Here is an 18,209-nt window from a genome sequence, read left to right as displayed (position 1 = left end):
CCATTTTTTGAATCTGACCTCATTATCTCCTCCCTAAATTTGCTGTTTCTTCTTTGATAACATTAGAATTGACACAATATAGTCAGCTAAAGACAGAATTATTGTTGACTATTCCCATTCACCCCCAATAACTAATCAATCTTAAAGTCCTAATCATTTTGTTCCTTAAATATTTCTCAACTTTCCCCTTTATTGCTGCTCTCTTCCACTCTTTTTTCCATCCCCATCCTGAGTTTTCTAAGTAATAATTACTCCTACCTGTCTGGAATGATTGAGACTAGCATCTTGTACGCTGCTTAATCCCACAGAGGCTGCTTAATTTTTTAATAATTTTATTTGTTATTTATTTGTTTTTGGCTATGCTAGGTCTTCATTGCTATGTGGGCTTTTCTTTAGTTGCAGCAAGCAGGGGCTACTCTCTAGTTGAGGTGACAGGCTTCTCATTTCAGTGGCTTCTCTTGTTGCAGAGCACAGGCTAGAGCCTGGTCTAGAGCACAGGTTCAATAGTTGTGGCCCACAGGCTTAGTTTCTCCATGCCATATGAGATCTTCCCAGATCAGGAAGAAAACCTGTGTCTCCTGCATTGGCAGGCAGATTCTTTACCATTGAGCTACCAAGGAAGCCCCTCATAAATGCTGTTTAAATCTACATCTCCCAAGATGAGGGTTTGGGATTTCCCATCCCTTCACCTTCATCCACAGATGAAGAAACAGGATCTGCTGGACACCCTTTCTCCTCCCTGAGTAATATATCCACTCTTGGTTAGCAAATACAAGGAATTTTGCTCAGATCATCTTGGAAGGAAGATGAGTTTGAAGCTATGAAGATACTTTTGAAGGAAGATGATTTTGAAGATGAAAGCTTTCATCTCCCCAAAGTTCAGCATTCCTTTAAAGAAAGCAACAGGCTGTCACCCCATCAATTCTATAGTGGCAGGCAAAGAAATGTGCAAAAAAAAAAAAAAAAGTGGTATTTATCTATTTACCATGTCAACTTCATCATCTTATGGGCCATGATTTTTAACATTTTTACCAACCATTTGGCATGTTATTGTCTTTTCTCTAAAACTGGTGAAGTGCCAAGTTGATGTCTCAAAATTGAAGTGTCTGGATCTTGGCTTGCATAGTTCTCAGAGAAAAGAGCAACTGAGAGCTTCAGTCACTTACCTACACAGGCAGCCCTGTGAGATGGCCTCCTCATGAACAAAATCTGAGCCCCAGGTGAAGAAGTCACCAGTCTTGAGAACTAAGAATTATCGACTAATAATATCAGCTGCCCGTGTGCTGGGAGAGGAGCCCTCTGGACACCTCTCACCATTTAAAGATCTTCTAGCTGCCCTTAATGTCACATGTGTCTGCTCAGTCACTCAATTGTATCCGACTCTTTTCGACCCCACAGACTGTAGCCCTCCAGGCTCCTCTCTCCCTGGGATTCTCCAGGCAAGAATACTGGAGTGAGGGAAAGTCACTCATTCATGTCCTACTCTTTGTGACCCTATGGACTACACAGTCCATCAAATTCCCCAGGCCAGAATACTGAAGTAGGGAACCTGTCCCTTCTCCAGGGAATCTTCCTAACCCAGGGATCGAACCCATGTCTCCCACATTGCAGGAAGATTCTTTACTCACTAAGCCACAAGGGAAGCACAAGAATACTGGAGTAGATTGCTATTTCCTACTCTGGGGGATCTTCCTGACCCAAGGATCAAACCCAAATCTCCTATGGCTCCTGCATTGGCAGGTGAACTCTTTGCCACTGAGCCACCTGGGAAGCCCAAGTGTTACATGCGTGCTAAGTCACTTCAGTTGTGTCCAACTGCAACCCTATGGACTGTAGCCTGCCAGGCTCTTCTGTCCGTGGGATTCTCCAGACAAGAATACTGGAGTGGGTTACCATGCTCTCCTCCAGGGGATCTTCCCAACCCAGGAATTGAACCCACATCTCTTACATCGCCTGCATTGGCAGGTGGGTTCTTTACCACTAGCACCACATGAACCCACTCCAGTATTCTTGCCTGGAGAATCCCAGGGACGGGGGAGCCTGGTGGGCTGCCGTCTATGGGGTCGCACAGAGTCGGACACAACCGAAGTGACTTAGCAGCAGCAGCACCACCACCACCACATGAGAAGCCCAAGCATTTATATAGTTCAGTGCTATTTTCAGTTTCATCATTAGGTCAACAGCACACTTGGGCATGGCTTACCATGAGTCAATGCTCAAGGTTTGTTTTTCTTTGTTTTGGGGATGAGGTCCCTCTCGAATCAGCAGATGACCATTTAAGGAGAAATAGGATTAAATTACATGAAGCTGAAGAAACTAACACAAATATACAACTGAAACATCTTCTTACAAATAAACTGTTTATATTTAATAGTTAAATGCAGTCCCTTGGACTGCAAGGAAATCCAACCAGTCCATCCTAAAGGAGATCAGTCCTGAGTGTTCATTGGAAGGACTGATGTTGAAGCTGAAACTCCAATACTTTGGCCACCTGATGCAAAGAACTGACTCATTTGAAAAGACCCTGATGCTGGGAAAGATTGAAGGTGGGACAAGAAGGGGACAACAGAGGATGAGATGGTTGGATGACATCACTGACTCAATGGACATGAGTTTGGGTAAACTTTGGGAGTTGGTGATGGACAGGGAGGCCTGGGGTGCTACAGTCCATGGGGTCACAAAGAGTCAGTCACGACTGAGCGACTGAAGTGAACTAAAATGCTAACAACAACCACACTTAACAAAACTTTATGAGATATATGACATTATTAAATTAATTTTACTGATGAAGAAACAAGAGATGACACGAGGAGTTTAAACACTTTCCTAAAGTCACACGACACCTAAATGGTAGAGCTTGGATCTAACCCTGAGCCTACATGCAGGGTTCCCTAGTGGCTCAGACAGTAAAGAATCTGCCTGCAATGCAGGAGACCTGGGTTTGATCCCTGGGTCAGGAAGATCCCCTGGAGAAGGAAATAACAATCCATTCCAGTATTCTTGCCTGGAGAATTCCATGGACAGAGGAGCCTGGCAGGCTATGGTACATGGGGTCACAAAAAGTCGGACATGACTGAGTGACTAACACTATTTAGGTTAATGCCTATGACCAGTCAATGCTACATGCATAACCATTTTTACTAGTTTGACAAAACGCATTCTGCAGAAAAGTACTTCCACAAGATTCTCCATAAAAAAGTTATTTCAGAGTCATTTAAATTACATGAATTCATTGCAGTTTACCATTAACATTGTCAAATAAAGACTTGAAGAGATCAGCTTAACTTAGTATTACACACACTTTTATGGCTTACTTGGGCACAGCACACTCTTCTCCATAACCACCACTAACATCCCAGCAAGCACACAGTTGCAGAAACACAAATCCACTGGGATGGCAAAGGATAGGATCCCAGGCTCCCTTCACATTTTTTCTGGTTCAGAAACAACATATCACAGAGACTTGCTCCATATTTCCCAAGTGAGTCACAAAATAAAAACTCTTTCATGCAAATCTCTGAACATCTATGGCAGATTTGCGTATGTATATCTGTGTATGTGGGTGGGCTTTAGTTTTACTGGGTTGGAAAATCCTCCAAGATAGATCAATCAAAGTCTTAGTGCATAGGATCACTAAGCAAAGTGCTAGACATGGGTTGTAACCACTCTGTGGCTTCGTAAAAATGGAAAAACAAAATTACAGCCAGTTGGCTGCTCTCTGAGGTCAGTGAAAGTTTCCGTGGCAGGCAACTATGATAGAAATGGAATGAAATATGTGTGTGTGCTAAGTTGCTTCAGCCACATCCAACTCTCTGTGACTCCATGGACTGTAGCCTGCCAGGCTTCCCTGTCCATGGAATCTTCCAGGCAAGAATACTGGGGTGGGTTGCCATGTCCTCCTCCAGGGGGAATGGAATACTATTCAGACACAAAAAAAGGAGGAAATCTTGACTTTTGCAACAACATGAATGGACTTTGAAGGCATTATGCTAAGCAAAATAAGTCAGACAGGGAAAGGCAAATACTGTACAGTTTCACTTATATGTGTAATCTAAAAAAAGAACAACAATTAAAAACAAAATAGATGTCAAACAAACAGAGCTCATGCACACAGATTCATGGTTACCAGAGGCAGGGGGGTTACAGAATGGGTAAAATGGGAGAAGAGAGTTAAAAAGTACAAACTGCCGGCTCTAAAATGAATAAGTCCTGGGAATATAATGTATAGCATAGGGACTATAGTTAATAATGTAGTGGATAGGTGAACATTGCTAGGAGAATAGATCTTTGAAGTTTCATAGCAAGATAAAAAATTTTGTAACTGTATATGGTGATGGATGTTAACTAGATTTATTGTGATGATCATTTCACAATATATTCAAATATCTAATCACTATGTTGTATACCTATAATGTATAATGTTATATCAATTATATCTTAACAGCCATGACACAAAATAGGCCCTATATCCATACATACTTATTGGTTGTTGAAATGACATGTACTTTCATACCACTTGGCACATAACCTCTGCTCTTGTTCTCTGAGTGCTTCCCAGCCATCCTGGAAGCCTGAGACATGCTGGAATTCCCCAGGATCCAGGGACTAAAAGGTTAATGGCCTGCACAGATGAGTTCCAAGCTCATTCTTCTATATTTGGTTAGTATCTTTACTAGTGACTGGGCTTCTCAGGTGGCATTAGAGGTAAAGAACCTACCTGCCAATGCAGAAGCCATAAGAGATGCAGGTTCAATCCCTGGCTCTGGAAGATCCCCTGGAGGAGGGCATGGCAACCCACTCCAGTATTCTTGCCTGGAGAATCCCATGGACAGAGGGGCCTAGTAAGCTACAGTACTCATGAAAACCAGCCAAATAAGTCCTATAAATCCTGTGCCCTCAACTCTTTCTCTTATTCAGACATAGGCATCAGTGAGGCTTAAAATGTGATAAGCTCATTCCCACCACTACTGATAACCCTTAGCTATACCTTCCCATGTGGCTCAGTGGTAAAGAAATCACTGCAGGAGACGCAGGAGACATGGGTTCTATTCCTGGGTTGGGAAGATCCCCTAAAGGAAGGCATGGAAACCCACTCCAGTATTCCTGCCTGGAGAATCCCAAGGACAGAGGAACCTGTCAGGCTATGGTCCATAAGGTCACAAAGAGTCAGACACAACTGAAGCAACTTAGCCTGCACACACACACACACACACTACCAGTGGCTAAAAATTTTTACTATCAACCCTGCTCAAGATGTAAATTTCTTTTTGGAAAATCTTTTGGGATCCCAGAGGATGAAGTGATTAATTCCAATCCTGGAGATTTAGGAAGACTATAGAATGCACTTGAAATGTGAGTTGAGTCTGTAAGTGACCAAAATAAACCTTTCTTCTTCTATCTAGTCTGTTTTTTGTTTTTTGCTTTGATGTTTCTAATTACCTCTATATTAATAAATAAAGCCATTACTTAGTTTTAAAAAATCAGGTATAAATAAAGAAAAGCAAAAAGGTCAATAGAAGTTCATCTTTGTCCTTCCAAAAATACATACACCCTACAGACCTCAGAGAAACAATTTTCCAGAGAGAGTCCTCGCATCCATCAGTGTATAGTGTTCAGGGCACACCCTTGTTCTTTCAAGTTGTGGGAAGTTTCAGTTTCTTAGCATGCAAATGAGATCATGCGAGTCCCATTGCAAAAGGTTGTTATGAATGTTAAGCAAGATGATGCATGTAAAGTGCTAGACTCAATGCCAGTACTAAGAAGATGCTCGTTAAAGTTGGCTATTTCTAAGACAGAGTTCTACTGCAGAAATGTGGCCTCAGGCAAGTCACTTCCTCCTTCCAGGAACGCTCTGTCATGTGATGACAGTTTTCTCAATAGTTTCCTTGGCCAATCAAAAAAAGCAATGGATGAAGCTGTCTTCATTAGGTGGAAATCATATAAGAATATGGCAGGCAGCTAGTCTCAATCTGACTCAGAACAGATTGTTCTGGCAAGAACAGGATGGGTATTCAATTACTGGGCCTTCTAGTCCCAGGAGTAATAAAAATCACTTAAGGAAACACAAACTAGAGTTCCCTAAATAAGCAGGTGTTAGTACTAATTGCCGTCTATGGGATCACACAGAGTCGGACACGACTGCAGTGACTTAGCAGTACTAATCAGGAAGAGATTTCTTCTCACCTTGTGTTATTTACCAATGTAGTGTCAAGTTGGCAATTGTCTTCAAATAATAGTAAAAAAGTAATGGTTAAATGTGTGAATTCTTATTATACAGTCTCTGGGCTAAGCACTTTATTATATATGCTCAGATTTTATGATTACCGTAACTTAATAAAGTAGGTACTATTTTATGCCAATTTTCCAGAAATTGAAAATTTCTAGAGGGTGAAAGAATCAGTCTGAGGTTGCATATCAGTAGTGCAGCAGTGCTTTGATCTGATCATAGGAAGTCCAATTCCAGAGCCAGTACTTTTAATAACTCTTCTGCTCTGTCAACCTGGGCCTTTACCCACTGCCCTGCTGAAACAATTCATTTTGAGTCACCTACAAGAAACTGTGTACATGTGACATAGATGCAGCTTTTTGATGGCCAGAGAAACAACCAAATGTTATTTCTTAAACCAGGACACACTGTTATGTTTTACCAACACTTTGCCCATATTGCATCGTTTCCAGTGATCAGAAGCTCCTGTGTTACTTCAGCAATGCCAAATGGATATTTCATTGGTTAAAATATATTCTAACTGCTTATGACCTGTTTATGAATGAGTCTTCTAATCCCTACATAGGGATTATTCCTCAAAACTGCAACCTTTGTCATCAGTCAAACCATTAATAATCCCAGTATTTCCTTTAGATGAAAGTTAATGATGAGGTTCAAGCAACCTAAAATCTTATGGATATTAGATGGGAAGATTATGTGATAAAGTAGTCAGATTAATATACTCAAAACAATGGAATGAACCCTAGAATTTAACGGTCCTGAAACTAGGAGCCTTGTGACTGAATTGGTTGGTTATTTGTTTTGGCATAGTGAAGGACTTACCTCTAAATAAAATTTTTTAAATTTTGAAAAAACTCCATTTTATATTTGACACATATCTAACACTTCTGCATTGGATATATGATGCTGTTGCTGCGTCGCTTCAGTCGTGTCCGACTGTGTTCAACCCCATATATGGCAGCCCACCAGGCTCCCCCGTCCCTGGGATTCTCCAGGCAAGAGCACTGGAGTGGGTTGCCATTTCCTTCTCCAATGCATGAAAGTGAAAAGTGAAAGTGAAGTCGCTCATTCCTGTCTGACTCTTAGCGACTCCATGGACTGCAGCCTACCAGGCTCCTCTGCCCATGGGATTTTCCAGGCAAGAGTACTGGAGTGGGTTGCCATTGCCTTCTCTTATGAAGAAATTAATAAAGTCTAAACCCTTCAAATTTTATATTTTAACCTTGAAAAAAAAATAAACCATAAGAAATATATTTAAGAATAATTAAAACAAAATGTTGTTGCAAAGTGGAGATCACAACCATCACCATACAGATTATTTTAGCACCTATCTCACGTAGCAGAGCAAATTTCTAAGTTGATGCCACTGGGGTACAGGCTCCATGTATAATTGCTAAAGTAGTTAGAGGTTTGAATTAGGATGGATACAAATGATGATAGTCTTACTTGCTTACATAGGGTTTTCTCTGTGGCAGACAGGGCTTTCATTTAATCTTCCTTACAGCCCTACGACGTTGGAGAGGAGAGTGAGGCAATGAGGCTAAAAGAGGGGCAGCAATTCACCTGAGGTCATAGAACTTGCAGAGAAGGAAATGGCAACCCACTCCAGTATTCTTGCCTGAAGAATTCTGTGGATGGAGGAGCCTGGTGGGCTGCTGTCCATAGGGTCGCACAGAGTCAGACATGACTGAAGCGACTTAACATGTGTTCATGCACTGGAGAAGGAAATGGCAACCCACTCCAGTGTTCTTGCCTGGAGAATCCCAGGGATGGAGGAGCCCGGTGGGCTGCCATCTATGGGGTCGCACAGAGTCGGACACGACTGAAGCAACTTAGCAGGAGCAGCAGCATAGAACTTGCAGTTGACAGAGCTGGGATTTGAAGCCGGAAAATAATGGCTCCTGAATCTGAGATCATCACCACCATACTTGGACTCAGTGTTACTCCTAAAAGGTCAGCTTTAAGCCTAAGGCAACTACTACTCATAAGGAAACCTAGGGAGGAAGTTTGTGCTCTGGGAAGATTGCAAGAGCTCCCCAGACTGAGAATGATGGAAAAAGCCTAAACTAACTGGTCAGAATGACCAGCCCTCATAGAATGGCCACGTACAAAGAGTGAGGACAGGATGACCACCTAGGGGCACTGCTATTTCCAATGCTCCTCTGGCCCTGAGTGTTCATGTTTCAGAATAAAAGAAGGGAACCTCTCCTGAGCCTTCTCCCTACAGAGTATAACGTGTTGCATCAGGTGACCAATGGGGACTGAAGACAAAGAAGTCACAGGTCTCTGCCTTCCAGAAAATTACATTCTAAAGTTCCTTACTGGAAGCTATCCTTGATTCTCACTTCCCTCAGGCTTTCCTCATGTATCTGTAAGTATTTCATTTTCAAGAAATTTCTAGTATCACTTACACAGTAGTTCCGTCTTTTTCAAAGGAGAGATGAGCTCACCGTCCACATTAATATGTCAACTCATGAAAACCAGCCAAACAAGTTCTATAAATCCCGTGCCCTCAAACCTTGTTCTGATTCAGACATAGGCGTCAGTGAGACTTAGAATGTGATGAGCTGGCCCTCAGTACTACTGATAACCCTCAGGTGGCTCAGTGGTAAAGACTCTGCCTGCCAATGCAGGAGACATGGGAGATGTGGGTTCGGTTCCTGGGTCAGGAAGATCCCCTGGACGAGTGCATGGCAACCCACTCCAGTATTCTTACCTGGGAAATCTCATGGACAGAGGAGACACTGGTGGGCTATAGTCCATGGGGTCACAAAGAGTCAGACACAACTTAGCAACTAAACAACAACAACAATGGACTCTGGGACCAATGTACAACAACACACTTGGGACATAAATAGAGAGGGCTTTGTGCTACTAAAACAGTCTAAGCCCCACATCTACTCTGTACATGCCAAGTAATGCTAATTCATGAGTTGACTCTGTCAACACCACTTGATATATTCACAATAAGCTGGAGGATCATCGCCAAGCTGAAGCATGGTAATAGGAAAATTAGAACATATTCATTAATGCCAAGACAAGAAATTTGCCAAGTTAACTTTACATGAAATCATGTATTTTGAGATTACTTTCAACACAAAATTTATTGAACATCTACTATGAGCCAAGAAATATGTCAACTTATTGGAATACTAAGACTAATCAGACACAGTCACTTCCAGTGAAGAACTTATAATACAGTATTAGTGGAAGCAACAAATGTCCATGACACATTAATGCAACAGGGGCAAAGTCTGTCCTCTTTCCTCTCTGATTTCAAATTTTCATTGGTTGTTAACTTGGTTGTGGTTTAGTTGCTAAGTCATGTCTGACTCTTTGCCACCCCATGGACTGTAGCCCACCAGGCTCCTCTGTCCATGGGATTTTCCAGGCAAGAATACTGGAGTGGACTGCCATTTCCTTCTCCAGGGGATCTTCTCAACCCAGGAATCGAACCCAGGTCTCCTGCATTGCAGGCAGATTCTTTACCAACTAAGCTGTGAGGGAGGTCCATCTACCATAGATTGGATCCCCCAAAATCCAATGTGCTCTTGGGTCTCCTGAAGTATTAGTATGTGCTGTGCCAACTTAGCTCAGTACCGATCTAAGCAAACATTATTGAAAGTAATGACTTGCTGACCAAAAAGCATATACTGCATTCCAAAGCCAAATATGAATTCGATTTGGGATTATTAAGTCCATGTCTCCTCTCCATTAACACAGAAAACTGAGACCTGGCTTTACTATAAATCAGCTTTAACACTAGAGTAAATCTGCTATAAAATTATTTATAACAAAATAAAGTATTTTCAGACCCTCTACAGTAAGTGACATATAAAAATCATTAGAAGTTTATAAGATTAGCTTAGGCCACTTTTTAACTTAGCAGTTGCAGGTCAAGAAGCAACAGTTAGAACTGGACATGGAACAACAGACTGGTTTCAAATTGGGAAAAAGGAGTATGTCAAAGCTGTATATTGTCACCCTGCTTATTTAACTTCTATGCAGCGTACATCATGCAGAATGCCAGGTTGGATGAAGCATAAGCTGGAATTAAGATTGCAGGGAGAAATATCAATAACCTCAGAAATGCAGATGACACCACCCTTATGGAAGAAAGCAAAGAAGAACTAAAGAGCCTCTTGATGAAAGTGAAAGAGGAGCATGAAAAAGCTGGCTTAAAACTCAACATTCAGAAAACAAAGCTCATGACATACAGTCCCATCACTTCATGGCAAATAGATGGGGGAACAATGGAAACAGTGACAGACTTTATTCTGGGGGGGGCCCTCCAAAATCACTGCAGATGTTGACTGCAGCCATGAAAATTAAAAGATGCTTGCTCCTTGGAAGAAAAGCTATGACAAACCTAGACAGCATATTAAAAAGCAGAGACATTACTTTGCCAACTGTCTAGTCTAGTCAAGGCTACGGTTTTTTCAGTAGTCATGTATGGATGTGAGAGTTGGACCATAAAGAAAGTTGAGCACCAAAGAATTGATACTTTTGAACTGTGGTGTTGAAGAAGACTCTTGAGAGTCCCTTGGACTGTAAAGAGATCAAACCAGTCCATCCTAAAGGAAATTAGTCCTGAGTATTCATTGGGAAGACTGATTCTGAAGCTGAAGCTCCAGTATTTTGGCCACCTGATATGAAGAGCCAGCTCATTGCAAAAGACCCTGATGCTGGGAAAGATTGAAGACAGGATAAGAAGAGAATGATGGAGGACAAGATGGTGAGTGACTGAACAAAAAGTAAATAAAAATGCAATTTTGCTTTCTTAGTCTTAGATTTTGAAGAGAGCAACAATGATCATACTGTTTTTAACTTTTAGGTGAAAACTTTAAAAAGTTTTTTATGGCAATGCAATAAGAACTCTTTTACTAGAAACACAACTTCCAAGATACAAACTAAAGCCATTTTCATATAAAGAAATAAATCATTTTGGCGATAACAAGCCTGCCGATGATCCCACATGGGCCAATTATTGTTTAGTCACTAAGTCGTCTCCAACTCTTTGTGACCCCATGGACTGTAGCCCACCAGCGTCCTATGTCCATGGGACTTCCCAGCCAAGAATCCTGGAGTGGGTTGCCATTTCCTCCTCCAGGAGATCCTCCTGACCCCAGGGATAAACCTAAACCTCCTGCATCTCCTGCATTGGCAGGCGGATTATTTACTACTGAGCCATGTGGGAAGCCCTCTTGATTTTTAGTTATGCATAAATTGCCTTTTTTAAAAACGTTTCAGAGCAAATTTCTGAAAGTGTCCATATTACGTCAAATACTTTTAACAACTTTTTTTCCTGATAAAATTGTGAGTCATCTTGTGCTGAAGATAAAGGTATATTTTTTCACAAGTCAAAGTTATTTTAAGGAGGTTAGAGCAATTTGAAAGACGCTTGGAGAAAGAATAGCATTTTTCTATTGTGGCTAAAGATGACGGTGACCTCTGAAGTAAAAGCAATTCCTGGGAGAAATGCATATCAGATCCAAAATGAGATACCACCTCACTCCTGTTACAATGCCATCATCAAAGAGACAAGAGGTAAGGCTGGAGAGGATGTGGAGAAAAGGAAGCCAGGCACCCTGTTGGTAGGAATGTAAATTGGCATAGACAAGATGGAAAACAACATGGAGGTTCCTCAAAAAATTTAAAAATTGAATTACCGTATCATCCAGCAATGCCACTGCCGGGTATTTATCCAAAGAAAACAAAAACATTAATTTGAAAAGATACATGTGTACCAGTGTTCCCTGCAGCACTATTTACCATAACCAAAACATGGAAACAACCTAAGTATCCATCAAAAAATGAAAGGATAAAGAAAATACAGGACACGCACATGCACACACACACAAATGATGAAATGCTCTTCAGCCATAAAGAAGAAGCCAATTCTGCTACTTGCGACAACATGGATGGAATTTGAGCACATTATGCTAAATGCAGTAAGTCAGAGAAAGGCAAATACTGCCTGGTATCACTCACACACTGAATCTTAAAAAAAAAAAAAAAAAACCATAGAAAAAGAGAATGGATTTGTGGTTACCAGAAGCAGAGGAAAGGGGTGTTGGAATTAGATGAAGGTCGTCTAAAGGTACAAACTTCTGGTTAAAGACAAATATGCTTTAAGGGTGTAAATTCCAACACGATAACTACAGTTTACACTCTTTCGTGGTATACTTGAGAGTTGTCACGAGTGTAAATCCTAAAAGTTCTCATCAGAAGGGTAAAACGTTGTAATTACATGAGGTGACAGATGTTAACTAAACATATTGTGGTGATCATTTCACAATATATGTATGCCATCATTATTCTGTGTAACATATAGTGATACATGTCAATTATATCTCAATAAAACTGAAGGGAGACAAAAAAATTCCTGGGAAAGAGAAACTGTCTTTTTGTAAAAGGCTTTCCCCCCACTCCCCACCCAGAATTGGGTGGTGGTGGAAAGAGAGGAGAGCAAGCATCTTAGGGCCTGGCTACGCAGAGTGTGGTCAGGAACCAGCAGCAATGGCATCATCTAAAAGCGGATTGGAAATGCAGAGGCTCAGGCCCCACCCAGGACCTACAGGACTAGAGCTCTGGAGTTAACGAGACCTCCGGTGATTCACGTGCACATTACAATTTGAGAAGCAGTATCTTAGAGCAGTGATTCTCCAGCTGGACTGCACTTTGCATTTTCTGCAGTTTTAAAAAAACACTGATGATTGGGCCCAATTCCCAGAACTTCTGATTTCATTGTTCTGCAATAGGGCTGGGGCCCTGAGGTTTTTTGAAGTTCCCAAGTGATTATACTGTGCATCCAGGCACTGCTTCAGTCTTCAGTGAGTGATAGTGGCATTCCAGCTTATTTGTTCTCCTCAGTGACAATCTGCCTGCAATGCAGGAGACCCGGGTTGGATCCCTGGGTCAGAAAGATCCCCTGGAGAAGGGGGTGCTGGGAGAAATATCAATAACCTCAGATATGAAGATGACACCACCCTTATGGCAGAAAGTGAAGAGGAACTAAAAAGCCTCTTGATGAAAGTGAAAGAGGAGAGTAAAAAAGTTGGCTTAAAGCTCAACATTCAGAAAACGAAGATCATGGCATCTGGTCCCATCACTTCATGGGAAATAGATGGGGAAACAGTGGAAACAGTGTCAGACTTTTTATTTTTAGGGGGCTCCAAAATCACTGCAGATGGTGATTGCAGCCATGAAATTAAAAGACACTTACTCCTTGGAAGGAAAGTTATGACCAATCTAGATAGCATAGTCAAAACCAGAGACATCACTTTGCCAACAAAGGTCCATCTAGTCAAGGCTATGGTTTTTCCTGTGGTCATGTATGGATGTGAGAGTTGGACTATGAAGAAAGCTGAGTGCCGAAGAATTGATGCTTTTGAACTGTGGTGTTGGAGAAGACTCTTGAGGATCCCTTGGACTGCAAGGAGATCCAACCAGTCCATTCTAAAGGAGATCAGTCCTGGGTGTTCTTTGGAAGGAATGATGCTAAAGCTGAAACTCCAGTACTTTGGCCACCTCATTCGAAGAGTTGACTCATTGGAAAAGACTCTGATGCTGGGAGGGATTGGGGGCAGGAGGAGAAGGGGACGACAGAGGATGAGATGGCTGGATAGCATCACCGACTCGATGGACATGAGTTTGAGTGAACTCTGGGAGTTGGTGATGGACAGGGAGGCCTGGTGTGCTGCAATTCATGTGGTCGCAGAGTTGGACATGACTGAGCGACTAACACTTTCACTTTCAGTTACAATAGGAAGTTTCTCCGTTTTAGACCTGAAGCCATGAGATCCTGTGATATAACAATGCTTTATGATCAGATGTAGGATAGTCAACAAGAAGTCATAGAATTCTGAGTATAGACATGCTTTACTTTATATAATAGATCTTTCCTTACAACTTACATGTTCAATGAATCTTTATAAATAAGAATAATTTTGTGCTCTTTCTATCATTCACTGTACTGAACAATTCTTCTTTTAATTATTTCATAAACTCTTACAAAGAAAGTATTGTCCCTCTTTCACAGATTGGAAAACTGAGGACTCAGAGATAGATGTTAAGGCATTTTCCAAGGTCACACTTCTGATTATCAGTGTTGTCAGGATTTAAGGACTGGTCTTTCTGTCTCTGGCCTTTCCAGGTGGTGCTAGTGGTAAAGAACCCAACTGCCAGTGTAGGAGACATAAGGGACATGAGTTTGATTCATGGCTCAGGAAGATCTTCTGGAGGAGGATATGTCAATCCACTCTAGTATTCTTGCATGGAGAATGTCATGGACAGAGGAGCCTGGCTGGCTATAGTCCACGGGGCCACAAAGAGTTGAACATGACTGAGCACAATAGCACACAACTTTCTGTCTCCAAAGTTGATGTCTTTTCCCTTGATCCAATTGCTTCCATATACTGAAGCACAATTCATATTCCAAATTCATCGTTTGTTATTTCTGTAAATACATAAGATAAATCATTTGGAAAAACAAAGAGCTATCTGAAGCAATCACCCTAATTTATCTACTTTATATTTTACAAAGTTTATATAAATTTTCCCAAAGGACTGTAGTCCAAGCTCCATCTTTAGCCCCTACATGGATGACTTTTAAGACAAATAACTAGAATAACTTCATCTCCTTTCTCCTTGTTCTTCACTGTCCCCACCTCACCACTACCTTCAATGAAGATGCAATAGAGTTGCAAGCCAAAAGAAATTACTTCATTATTGCCATATGCATATATTCAGCCTTCCAATTGCTTTAGTCAAAGGAAGTAAGCAAGGAATAATCAAAACATTATTGCCCTGGATGGGTTTAGCAGGCCTTCTGTGGTGATTTTCCCAACAAGAAACTAAGGAGACCCAGGAAGTTGCTGCTGGTACCCTGTATTCAAACCATTTCAGAATGAAATTTACGCTGAAAAGGAAACACCTGATCATGAACACCTGGTGGGACTTGGGGGACCATTTATAGCACAATATACCACAATACATCGCTTCTTCAGTATCAGACTGCTAGTCTCTGGGTTAAAGAATTGAGTCTACTTAAATTAGTTAATTGATAAAATGTCCTAAGGATGGGAAGAAAAACCTCCAAAACATTCTGGGCAGATGGCAGGTACCCAAACAGATAAAAACAATGCCTTAGAGAGGCCATCAAATGGCTGCTTGACTTGCAAATATATTGTTGCAAGTATTAGAAATCGACAAGCACTATGCTAAGTGCTGTGTATGCATCTCTCCACTGAAAATTCAGAGCAGCTCTACAAGGAAGATTCTACTAATTTCATCTTACAAATGAAGGTGTCGAGGCAAGGAGTGGTTCAGTGACTTGCATAAAACCACATTGCTTGTAATTGTGGACCGAAGGATGGAATGGTTGCAGTCTAAGTAGTCTTCCTAGATGGCTCAAGTGGTAAAGAACCCAGTTGCAATGCAGGAGATGCAGGAGACCCAAGAGAGACGGATTCGACCCTTGGGGAGGGAAGAACCCCTGGAGAAGGAAATGGCAACCCAATCCAATATGCTTGCCTGGGAAATCGCCTGGACAGAGAAGCTAACCAGGCTACAGTCCATGGGGTCACAAATAGTCTGTCATGACTGAGCACACACACTGTAGGTCAAGTCTAGGCCCCATGTTTTTAGCCCAATACTGCCACTTATAGGTAAAATGAGATATTACTTCTAATGTGCTTAATTGCTCAGTCATGTCCGACTCTTCGCAAATCAATGGACTGTAGCCCACCAGGCTCCTCTGTCCATGGGGATTCTCTGGGCAAGAATATTAGAGTGGGTTGCCATGCCCTCTTCCAACAGATCTTCCCAACCCAGGGACTGAATACAAGTCTCCCGAATTACAGGTGGATTCTCTACTGTCTGAGCCACCAGAGAAGCCCATGAATAATGGAGTGGGTAGCCTATCACTTCTCCAGGGGATCTTCCCAATCCAGGGATCTAACTGGGGTCTCCTGAATTGCAAGCAGATTCTTTACCAGCTGAGCTACCAAGGAAGCCCATCGATTCTAATAGGGAAATTAAATGCAAAGTCCTGGACAGACCTGACCAGCATCTATTCCCTTTGTTCCCCCTACCCATTAAATCTCTGATTTTCCTTTAAGGAAATACCTGTAGTAAGCATGTAGCAGTTACACAGTAACCATGATGTGAAAGGGGATTTATCCACTTCCAGGTCCAGGTGATGGTCAAGCAGCCTATTCTCACATCCATTGCAACTATGGTCAATGTATCTTAGTTCAATCTGTATGAAAGAACAGGAAATATCATTTGGTAAGGTGAGAAGAGCCACTTTCTACCCTTGAAATGGACAAGGAAGCCTGTTCCCCTTTGTGATCATGTATCTTTGTGACTGTGGGTGATATTCCAGCTTGGGATAAAGCCAGAATCAAGAGCAATCTTAACCAAAACATGCATGACAATCTGATGTGGCATTGGACAATCCGATGTGGGATTGTCCTTTGACTTTCAATTGCATGAGCCAATAAATCCACATTATTGTTTAAATCCCACTGACTCGGGTTTTCTGCAACTGAAAGCTCATCATTGATAAATAACCAGCACTGTCTACTTTGCTGTTTGAAATTATTTTAAATGAAGGATTTACTTTCTACATGCTATAGTATAAGGGCTTCCTTGTGGACATCTTCTTGGGGTAAAAGATATAGAATTCTCTCCAGACCCAAGCAGTGATCAGATCATTTTTATGCAGCTCATATAGATTTTGTCATTTGAAATTCATTATGATAAGTTCATAAGAATAAAGGTGTTCTTGCTGAGTCAATCATAATACTATTCACCAACTTGTGTAACTATGTGAAATACACATTAAGTCAAACTCAAGGAAAACAAGCTTATTTTTCTGAGAATTTGGAGGAAAATATTATCAGTCATAGATACCTTTTAGTTGAAGGACAGGAAGCCATATTGAGAAATAAAACATGACCAGACTGCTTCTCATTTTGTTCAAAGCCATTTCCCCCATGAAATTTTCCTCTAGGAATTAAAAAATTTACATATATGGAGCATGACTCAGTCTCTCCACTGACTCCACCTGCTGACAGCTGGAAATTTGGGCTGCCCCAGGTCAGTACCCTGACACAGCCCTTGCAATCATGACAGAGGCCTCTACAGCCCATGTCCAGTCTACATCTCCACACACTTCCCCTTGGCCTTCCCTTCGTGTCCCATGGATCTTTCTACTTACCTGCAGGGAGGTGGCTCAGAGGAAACTACAAAGTTTCAAAATATCTGACAAGCAAATGGCAAGACGAGCACCAGCCAAACAGAATCTGAACAGTCATCTCTCCATACGCGTTTCTGTGTTTCTATGATAAATAAATAAATGCCACACTCATTCATTCAAACACTTGGGAATGAGTAAGATTGTCAAGCATTTAACATTTTGTTGATTATTTGTCTAAAGAAAAGAATACTGAAAGACTGAGGAATCAGGAGTGAAAATGTTGTGTACATTAGAGACATTAGGGCTTCCCAGATGGCACTAGTGATAAAGAACCTGCCTGCCAATGCAGGGGATGTAAGAGATGCAGGTTCCATCCCTAGGTCAGGAAGATCCCCTGGAGGAGGGCATGGCAACCCACTCCAGTATTCTCGCCTGGGAAATCCCATGAACAGAGGAGCCTGGTGGACTATGGTCCACAGAGTCCCAAAGAGTCAGACACAAATGAAGAGGCTTAGCACACACGGAGAGGTTAACCTGGAAAGCTGCTGCTCTTGCTGCTATTTATTTGCTAACTTGTGTCTAGCTCTTTTGCGACCCCATGGACTGTTGCAAAGGGGATCATCCCGACCCAGGGATTGAACCTAAGTCTTCTGCATTGGCAGGCATGTTCTTTACCACTGGGCCACCTGGGAAGCTCCAACCTGAAAAGCTAGGGTAAGATAAACCAACCTTTGTCTGCAAAGTTCTAGTCAAGTTAAGTTGAAACGATCTACAGTTGAA

At 41.7% G+C, this 18,209-nt stretch overlaps 1 long non-coding RNA gene across 1 annotated transcript; it reads right to left on the bottom strand.

The window, feature by feature from the left end:
* Positions 1-16,354: 16,354 nt before the first annotated feature.
* Positions 16,355-17,605, bottom strand: LOC133249691 (uncharacterized). Its single transcript, XR_009737059.1, has 2 exons — positions 17,451-17,605; positions 16,355-16,487 (listed from the first exon to the last, which is right to left on the bottom strand). It is a non-coding gene; the product is annotated as an uncharacterized LOC133249691 (long non-coding RNA).
* Between the last annotated feature and the right edge of the window lie 604 nt (positions 17,606-18,209).

The sequence above is a fragment of the Bos javanicus genome, chromosome 6 (genome assembly GCF_032452875.1).
Source record: "Bos javanicus breed banteng chromosome 6, ARS-OSU_banteng_1.0, whole genome shotgun sequence".
In the NCBI taxonomy this organism is placed as follows: Eukaryota; Metazoa; Chordata; class Mammalia; order Artiodactyla; family Bovidae; genus Bos; species Bos javanicus.
This window is presented reverse-complemented; position numbering and strand designations above follow the sequence as displayed.